Below are 8,706 nucleotides of genomic sequence, written 5' to 3' on the forward strand. Positions count from 1 at the left end.
GCAGAGTGCCAGAGAATGTAGACGGGCTCTGATAGACCGCATACATAGGCGGAGCTCGGCTGCTAAAGCGGGGCTAAATATTAGCTGTCCCTAAAGAACCCGCTTATCTAACAGTAGTTCCGCATTACATGAATTATTTTGCAGGCAAGTTTTTTTTTTTTTTTTTTTTTTCATACCGTGTATTCTCCGTTTAAATTCGTGCACCGAACCGTGACCCCCATACCGATTCGGTTCGAAACGAATACATGTACCGTTCCACCCCTAATATATATATATATATAATTATTATTATTATTATTATTATTATTATTATTATTATTATATATATATATATATATATATATATATATATATATATATATATATATTTTTTTTTTTTTTTTTTTACATCCTACTGTTCAAAAAGCCTTGGATTTTCCCAAAATAATCACTAGCCTACATGGAGTCAAATGTTGTTGATATGGACTACGTTGACAAGAGTGATGTTCACTGTGAAGCTTACATTGCCATGTACCTGAGAGAAAACTGATTTGACCATCTCATTTCAACCAGTAAGAAAAGGTGTTATTTTTAAAGCTTGTTATTTTGCAGAATGGCACAGTTATAAATGATAGGAGAATAAGGCCTGAAGTTAAGAAGCAAATTGTAATTATTTTTCATAATATTTTTCTTTTTTCTCAAACATTGTCTGTGTAAAAACACTCCTGGCCAAATGCCCCCAGAGGGCTTTACTTCCCACTAATTACTGTAGTTCTGTACCATGTTCTGAACATCACATCTTGTTTTTCCCTCAGATGTAAACTGTCTAGGCTGATTATAAATATGTGGACTTCATATCTGAAAATTACCTCAACTTAGCACCAGCAAGCTTGTTTGTTAGGAAGTTATCATCAGCTAACAATATTTACTTATTTTCAGTATGGTTATGAATAAACATTTGTATAAACATCTGTCTACTAGGCTAGTTAATCCGAACAATATAAAAAAAAATATACCGTTAATAATTTAAAAACAGACGTCACATAGGGATACGTAGCATTTTAATAAAACTGTTAATGTTACAGCAGCGAGGAATGAACGTGCATGAGTTATTTTATTTAATCCGTTATTTTAATGTGTTTTGACCTAAAAAGAGACAATGATGTTAATGTGTCTGCATTCAAGAATTTCAGAGGGCTTAAATACATCACCCTCTACAGCAGATTTAGTTCGCAAACAACTGACAGATACAATAATTAATCCTAAAATGCGACATTATAACTTACTTTTCACAGCATCACTCGCGCACGCGCTCACATGACCTCCCGGTTCTTGTTTGTGAATCCAGTTGACGGAGACTCGCTCTAAACGGCTCATTTGAATCAATAAGTTGTCGACTCGAGAACAGCTGCAATTGGATCAATCCAATTCGTGAATGAATCGTTTGTTGCGATTTGCGAACCGATTGAAAAGAATCAGTTTGTTCATTAATCAGACAGCGCTTCTGCGTCTCGGAACACGTGATATATTATAAGGAGTAACGACATGTTTTTGAAATGTAGTGAAGTAAAAAGTACGATCTTATGCCTTGGAATGTAGTGAAGTAAAAGTAAAAGTTACTCAAAATAAAACTACTCCAGTAAAGTACAGATACTTGAAAAATGTACTTAAGTACAGTAACGAAGTACAACTACTTCGTTACTGTCCACCACTGTGTGAAATTGATAATGAAACTGCAGAAGCAGCTTCAACCCAATAATTATTGGTGGGATCATAAAGCATATAGGGGAGCGCGGGCCACAAAATGAGCATTTTGGCTCGTTTATATGTCTTGTGTTCTATGAGAACTGTTTGTGGAGTGTTTTTCTGAATGTTTCATCTATTTGCGCACATTATTTTGAACTATACTGTACAGCTGTGTGTTGCGATTAGGGTCGTAACGCGCATGGTTGCGATGTGTTCATTGTCAAACTCAAAAATAGTTTTTTTTTTAATTATATATATAATGATAAAACTATTTTAGAGATATTAATGGCATTATTCTATTTGAGAAAGTAAATAATTTTATTTTATTGACCAAATATTTAAGTTTGTCGTGTATTTTTTTTTTCATTCGATCAGATAACATTTTAAAGGAACACTCCACTTTTTTTGGAAATAGGCTCATTCTCCAACTCCCCCCGAGTTAATAAGTTGATTTTTACTGTTTTGAAATTCATTCAGCCGTTCTCCTGTTCTGGCGATATCACTTTTAGCATAGCTTAGCATAAATCATTGAATCCTATTAGACCAGTAGCATCACGTTCAAAAATGACCAACGAGTTTCGATATTTGTCCTATTTAAAACTTGACTCTTCTGTAGTTATATCGCGTACTAAGACCAGCGGAAATGTAAAGATACGGTTTTCTAGGCCGATAAGATTAGGAACTACACTCCCATTCCGGCGTAATAGTCAAGGAAGTTTGCTGCCGTAACATGGCCGAAGCAGGCGCAGTAATACCACACAGCACATGTGGAAATGTTTACTTCCGTCAACATATCCAACGTGCATGCACAGCACAGACAGCGTTCCTCGCCATGGAGACATTTGTGAGAGACGATTTAGAAGATATTTACTTTGGTGCAGATCCTAAACCGTATCAATTTGAACCAGAATTCACTGAAGCTAAGGTTTTGGTACGCGAAAGACAAGAAAGTGTGTCTGAACTGCCTTGGACAGAAGGGATGAGGAGAGCAGATTCGAGCTAGTGGGGCTTGCCAACCCTTGCCAACTGAAAGTGAGTGCCTGTGTTGTCGCGAGTGGGACCAGGTATTGCCATCGATGGCAAGGGTGGATCTACCTGATGAGGAAGTGTCAGGTCGCAACATCCGAGGACTTGGATGCAATGCTGCATCCTGCAATGGTCGATTTTTTTTTTCCGGTTTGACAAAATAAACTAGAAAAAATGTCACACGCCAAGTCGACCTAATGGCCAGCTGTCGCAAGAGTAAGTTATTCCTGCTACATTATATAATATAAAGATTTTAAATGCATACTGTCAGTTTGCATTTTCAGGCTTACATTCATGATGTACACTTTTACTCAAAACTGACTTTAAAACACCACCGACTGTTCGCAATAACTTACTTTTGCAATCACACATGGAATTTGGTCATAGCAAATACTAAGCCAACTGTTCGCCCAAACCTAGTCGTCAGGGGTTGCATTTCACAGGTAACGTTAGCAATTAATCATGTTTCACTTACAGCCGTGGGTGATGCTCCTTGTTGTCCTGTCTGTAACGTTAGTTTGAAGATTGTTGGGATGGCCGTGTCCTTTAGTCGCCGTGCTGTAGTACCGGTAAAACTATCCAAATAGTCATCTGGTTCAAAATCCTCGGAGCAAACACGCCATTTCTTGATCGTTTCTAACGGTGTTTTGAGATCTATGTTCAGAGCAGCCAGCCATTGATTCATTAGTCGAAATTGTTTTTTTTTTTCGTGGGAATTCTATGAAAGACGGTAGTAGAGTACGTCTTCGACTTACTATCACAGCACCTTACGATGCACATAACCATAGCTAATAACACACAGGTAAATCCAGCCACTAACAATTTACCAGCTGCAACTCTGACAGCTGCAACAACCGGAATTACACAAACTTAGCACCGGTCACATTGGAAGTTACCTAGCTGGGATCTAATTTCAGGCGCTGTGTGATATTAATGCGCCTGCTTCGGCCATGTTACGGCAGCAAACTTCCTTGACTATTACGCCGGAATGGGAGTGTAGTTCCTAATCTTATCAGCCTAGAAAACTGCTGCTTTACATTTCTGCTGGTCTTAGTACACGATATAACTACAGAAGAGTCAAGTTTTAAATAGAACAAATATCGAAACTCGTTGGTCATTTTTGAACGCGATGCTACTGGTCTAATAGGATTCAATGATTTATGCTAAGCTATGCTAAAAGTGATATCGCCAGAACAAGAGAACGGCTGAATGGATTTCAAAACGGTAAAAATCAACTTATTAACTCGGGGGGAGTTGGAGAATGAGCCTATTTCCAAAAAAAGTGGAGTGTTCCTTTAAGCTGTTATTTGGTGATGTTACAAAGTGCTCCTCACGTGTTACATTGTATCCCACCAGCTTGGCATGTTGTCACACTTACCTTCCCTTCTTTTGAGGTAAATAACAAAAAATACGTATACACTGTAATTATGAAACAAAGCGACATATTTGTACTAGACAAACAAAAGTGTTATGTTGTGCTCCCCTAATCATAAAGCTGCACATGAATGAGGTAAAATATGGGTAGCGCTAGAGCCTACATATGTGTATAATTTTATTTATTTTTTTTACATTTTTTATTTATTTATTATTATTATATTTTAATATTGTATTTTACCTTTATTTATATAGTACTTTATACATTCCAAGACTCAATCAAAGCAGCTTTTTCTCGATGCAAAATAAATAAATAAATAATAATCTGCCGTAAAACATTTATTAAGTCTCTGGCTTTTTTTTAGTGATGTTTTCTGAACAAATTTAGGGAGGAGCTCGCGCAGATAATTAACACGGCTGGTTCACCATCAGCAATCATTCTCAATCAACCCAGGAAATCCCTATAAATATCACAACATTCCTACCTTCACTATCTCTTGTTTCATCAAAGGCCCTCCTCCTCCCCGTCTCCTCACCTTTTTTCCAAAGGGGGAGCGCTTATATGGTTCGGGCCAATGCTAAGCTCGGACCCCTCCCCCTGGGGGGGGGAGAGCCATGGGCTCGGGAATGGCTACCGAGCTCGAGGCCCTCTCCCGGACAGCACGCCAAATACGCTCAACCTTTCACTCAGTTCATTATCAGTAAGAGGGAACTTAAATACACCATGCTTGCCTTGCACCCAAACTAAATAATTGAAACACATTTATATCTTCTGTTGCCTAGGCGTATATATTTTGAATTTTTGAATTCTTGTTGAACTCACTAGACATGCGTATTATATGTGCATTTTAAGCTTGTTCTGTGTATTTTATAAAACTTTTGTGTGAAATCATTTATTTTGGCCATCAAAAGTGTACTGTCCCTTTATTAAAGCATGAGCAGCGCAGCAAAAATAGACTCGGCGCCGAAACCATCGCGTCAGCGCTGCTCACGCTACACTCCTGCTTGACGTTCACGCGCTGCTCCTGCTGCCGGTGTGAATGCACTCGTTTGTTAACATGGGCGCCGAAAAAAATACGCTCTGCTCACGCTTGCGGTGTGAAACGGGCCTTACACCTCACATAAATACATCAGAATTTAACTTCAATTTTCGTGCTTTTGTTTTGGCTAATTTTCCGCATTCACAGTAAGGCAAATTTAATGTTTTCTAACATTTCAGTGTGGATAGAGAAAAAGTTAAAACAGAAAGGCTGTTTTCAATTGTGTATTCATTCAGGTGTAGCTTAAGTGTTAACTTGTTCATTTGTTTACCAAATACTTTAAATGAACAAATGTAGACAGCATGCAGTAGCCAAACGTGATTACTCACATGTCAAAGTGTGCTTTGTGCAAAATCAATTATTAGTACTTTTGCATAATTAGCCAAAGTGCTAGAAATCAATGGTTTTAATATTAGAAGCAGATACTATGTTTAATGTTACAGAAGAAAAAAAAAAAAAAAAAAAAAAAAAAAAAAATAATATATATATATATATATATATATATATATATATATATATATATATATATTTGTTTAAGCTAATTTCATATTATCGTTACAACTTAAAAGCATGGGTCAAAAGCAAGGTCTTCTCAGCTGCACTTGAAGGCAGCATTAGTATGTGATCTCAACACTTCTGTCCAACGTCAAAACATTTCTACAATCATGTGACATTATTCATAAATATCATTCATTTCTGTCATAAGTTCAGCTTTGAGAATAAAAACTAACCTGTTTTTGTCTCAGTATCTTCATGTTTGATTATGAATGTTTCTTCAATCTTCATGTCTTCACTCTCCTCTTTAATAAACGCCATCTTTATAATTGTGTTCAGTGGATCTTTGTTGATTCTCCAGGAGTTTTTCTGTGTGTTTGGGTATTTTGTCCTGTGTCAGATGAGAACAAATAATACAAAGAAAAATCAATGCAAACTCAATCAGCTCCTAGTTCAGTAGTGCACTGGCAACAGTTAATATACTTATTTATAAAATGTATAAAATATAAATTACCCAGAAGGTTTATCTTTAGGTAGGCTATTTTGATTTATATATGGTATTTAATTATTTGTAATCTAATGAAAACATTCTCGGTTGTCATTAAACTCGTTTGTGTTTGTGTTTGTAGTCCGCGTGCTGCTGAATCGAATCACTGAATCATTTCACAAATGATTTGATTCTCAGTTTCTTTCATTACTTTTTATCGTCACACGATTGATTCATGATATAGAAACCAAAACCGAACGCAGCTTCTCTGTTACTGAAGGCTAATGTTTTAAGTAACACTAAATAAAGCATTGCAACGTTATATTTAATAATGATGCATTTATTTTACATAGCTTGTAAAAACGATCTAATTGATGTAACAGTTTGCATTGGTTTATACTTTAAAACTCTAAAACCACAAACCTTTCTTCAGGTGAACCACAAACAGATGAGGAGCGCAGCGCAGCTTAATGACGTCACATCACCGGAACAAAATAAAAGTCCATTGGTGCACTTCTCTCTAGAATCACAAATATAATATATCATAGAAATGTTGATTATAGAATAGCATTTCGTACCCATTTGATGATGCATTTCTAAAGTTATTAACATCGCAAATCTATCGTATTTTCCTCTATTTTGTTAATGTACATTCAAAACACTTTCTGTTTTTATACCTTGCCATTAAATTCACAACTTCAAAAATTCAAAACTAATTAATGCTGCTGATTCCAATATGTAAAGAATAAAGTATCTAATAAGAGTATTTAATTCATTCAGATCTAGGATGTGTTATCTTAGTGTTCCCTTTTTTTGGAGCAGGGTATAATACTATGTAAATATTTTCAAAATATAAACTATGAGCGTATTTATGTAGGCTTATACATAATAAATATAAACACCACGTACACATATGTAAACAAAAACTTATTTTGGATGCGATTATTTGCTATTAACCGTTTATTAGTTATTAGTCATTTATTTATTGTAAATAATAAATGCATTATTAAACAATTTAATAAGTATTGAATAATAGTGATTTAATAATTATATTGTACATAATTATGTTTGCTGAATTATTATTTAATAATTATATAACAAATGCATAAACATTTATTATCATATTGTATCAGTAAAAAACTTTTTAAACTTTTAAACGTTTTTAGAATTGTAATGCAAGACTACAACAGTTTTTGTCAAGTATCTTATGCTGTTGCTTAATGATTGCATCTGATATTTTGTAGTTTTTAGATGAGTGTGAGATGCATTGGTCTTTCCTTTACTTTATCTTGTATCAGTAAAAACTCTACCTTTTTAACATTGTAATGATAGACTACAACATAGATTTTGTTTATTTAAGTCTTGTATCAGACATTTGTCGCCATGTTTCTATTGTGTGTAAAAAAGAAAAACTTTAATAAAAACTACCACCAAAATGTGATCTGTAAAAGTAAGTTTTACTACAAACATACTACAACCTTTGTAACATGAAAAAACTTTTAGCTTTATTATTTTTTTTCATGGAAATATTTGTGTTTTGTACAGACAGTAAAGAAGAAGCTGATTTCATTTGCTTGGTAACAGCCTGCTCAACTTTTCCAAAATAGTTTTCTTGGTTTTGAAATTGAATTAGTTTCTTTCAAGTAGTCTTCAATTTTAGGTTAGTGATATTATCACAATTATTTCTATCCCAGCAATCTTTTTCTTTTTCCCTTAGAGAGAAGCAGGCCTATGACTTTACAGCAAATACTGATTTTCACCTCTGAAGCAGACAAAATACCACCTCTGGGTTTCCCTTGCAAACCAATCATCCAGTTTATACATCCTAAGGACTATTGAATGCCAATCTTCCCAGAGGCCAACACCTGTGACAGCACATTTTGTTTGCCTCTCCGTGAATCATACCGCAATTTCAGAGAGCAAATGGAGTCAGGGATTCTTCAGTCCCCAACTTTTGGTTTTGCCTCATTATGTTGTTTCTTTTACTGTTTATTTTACATTATCAGGTTCTTTTGTTGTTGTTGTTTTTTTGAATGTCAAAAGCACAGAGTTCCAAATAATTGAGTAAACTGTTCAAGAATCAAAACACTGATCTGTGCTATTTATTTTTATTATAATTTATTTTTGGACATATTACTGATTTTTTTTTTTTTTACTTTACAGATGGTTGACTTAGATGTGAAATAAATGAACTTGTTGAAGTTACTTTATGTTGCAATAATCCAGGGGTTTTCAAAGTCTAAGACAGTGGGCCTCCCTTACCCATTGTTTTATATATATATATATATATATATATATATATATATATATATATATATATATAAAAACACGCAGAAAAATGTCAGACTGCTAAATACACTTTTATCATTATTTGTGTTAACATTAAAAAAGTGCAATTATTTACTGAGTAATAACAATAAAAACTTCGGGAGGCGCGCCACACACTTTGAAAACCCTTGCAATAATCCATTCACATTTCTCACTTTAGTTTTTCTGACTTTTAATTAGTTACCACTTAGTTAGAATTTTTAATAAAGTAAAGAATCAACCTTAAAATAT

This window comes from Garra rufa, chromosome 1, assembly GCF_049309525.1.
Source record: "Garra rufa chromosome 1, GarRuf1.0, whole genome shotgun sequence".
NCBI lineage: Eukaryota > Metazoa > Chordata > Actinopteri > Cypriniformes > Cyprinidae > Garra > Garra rufa.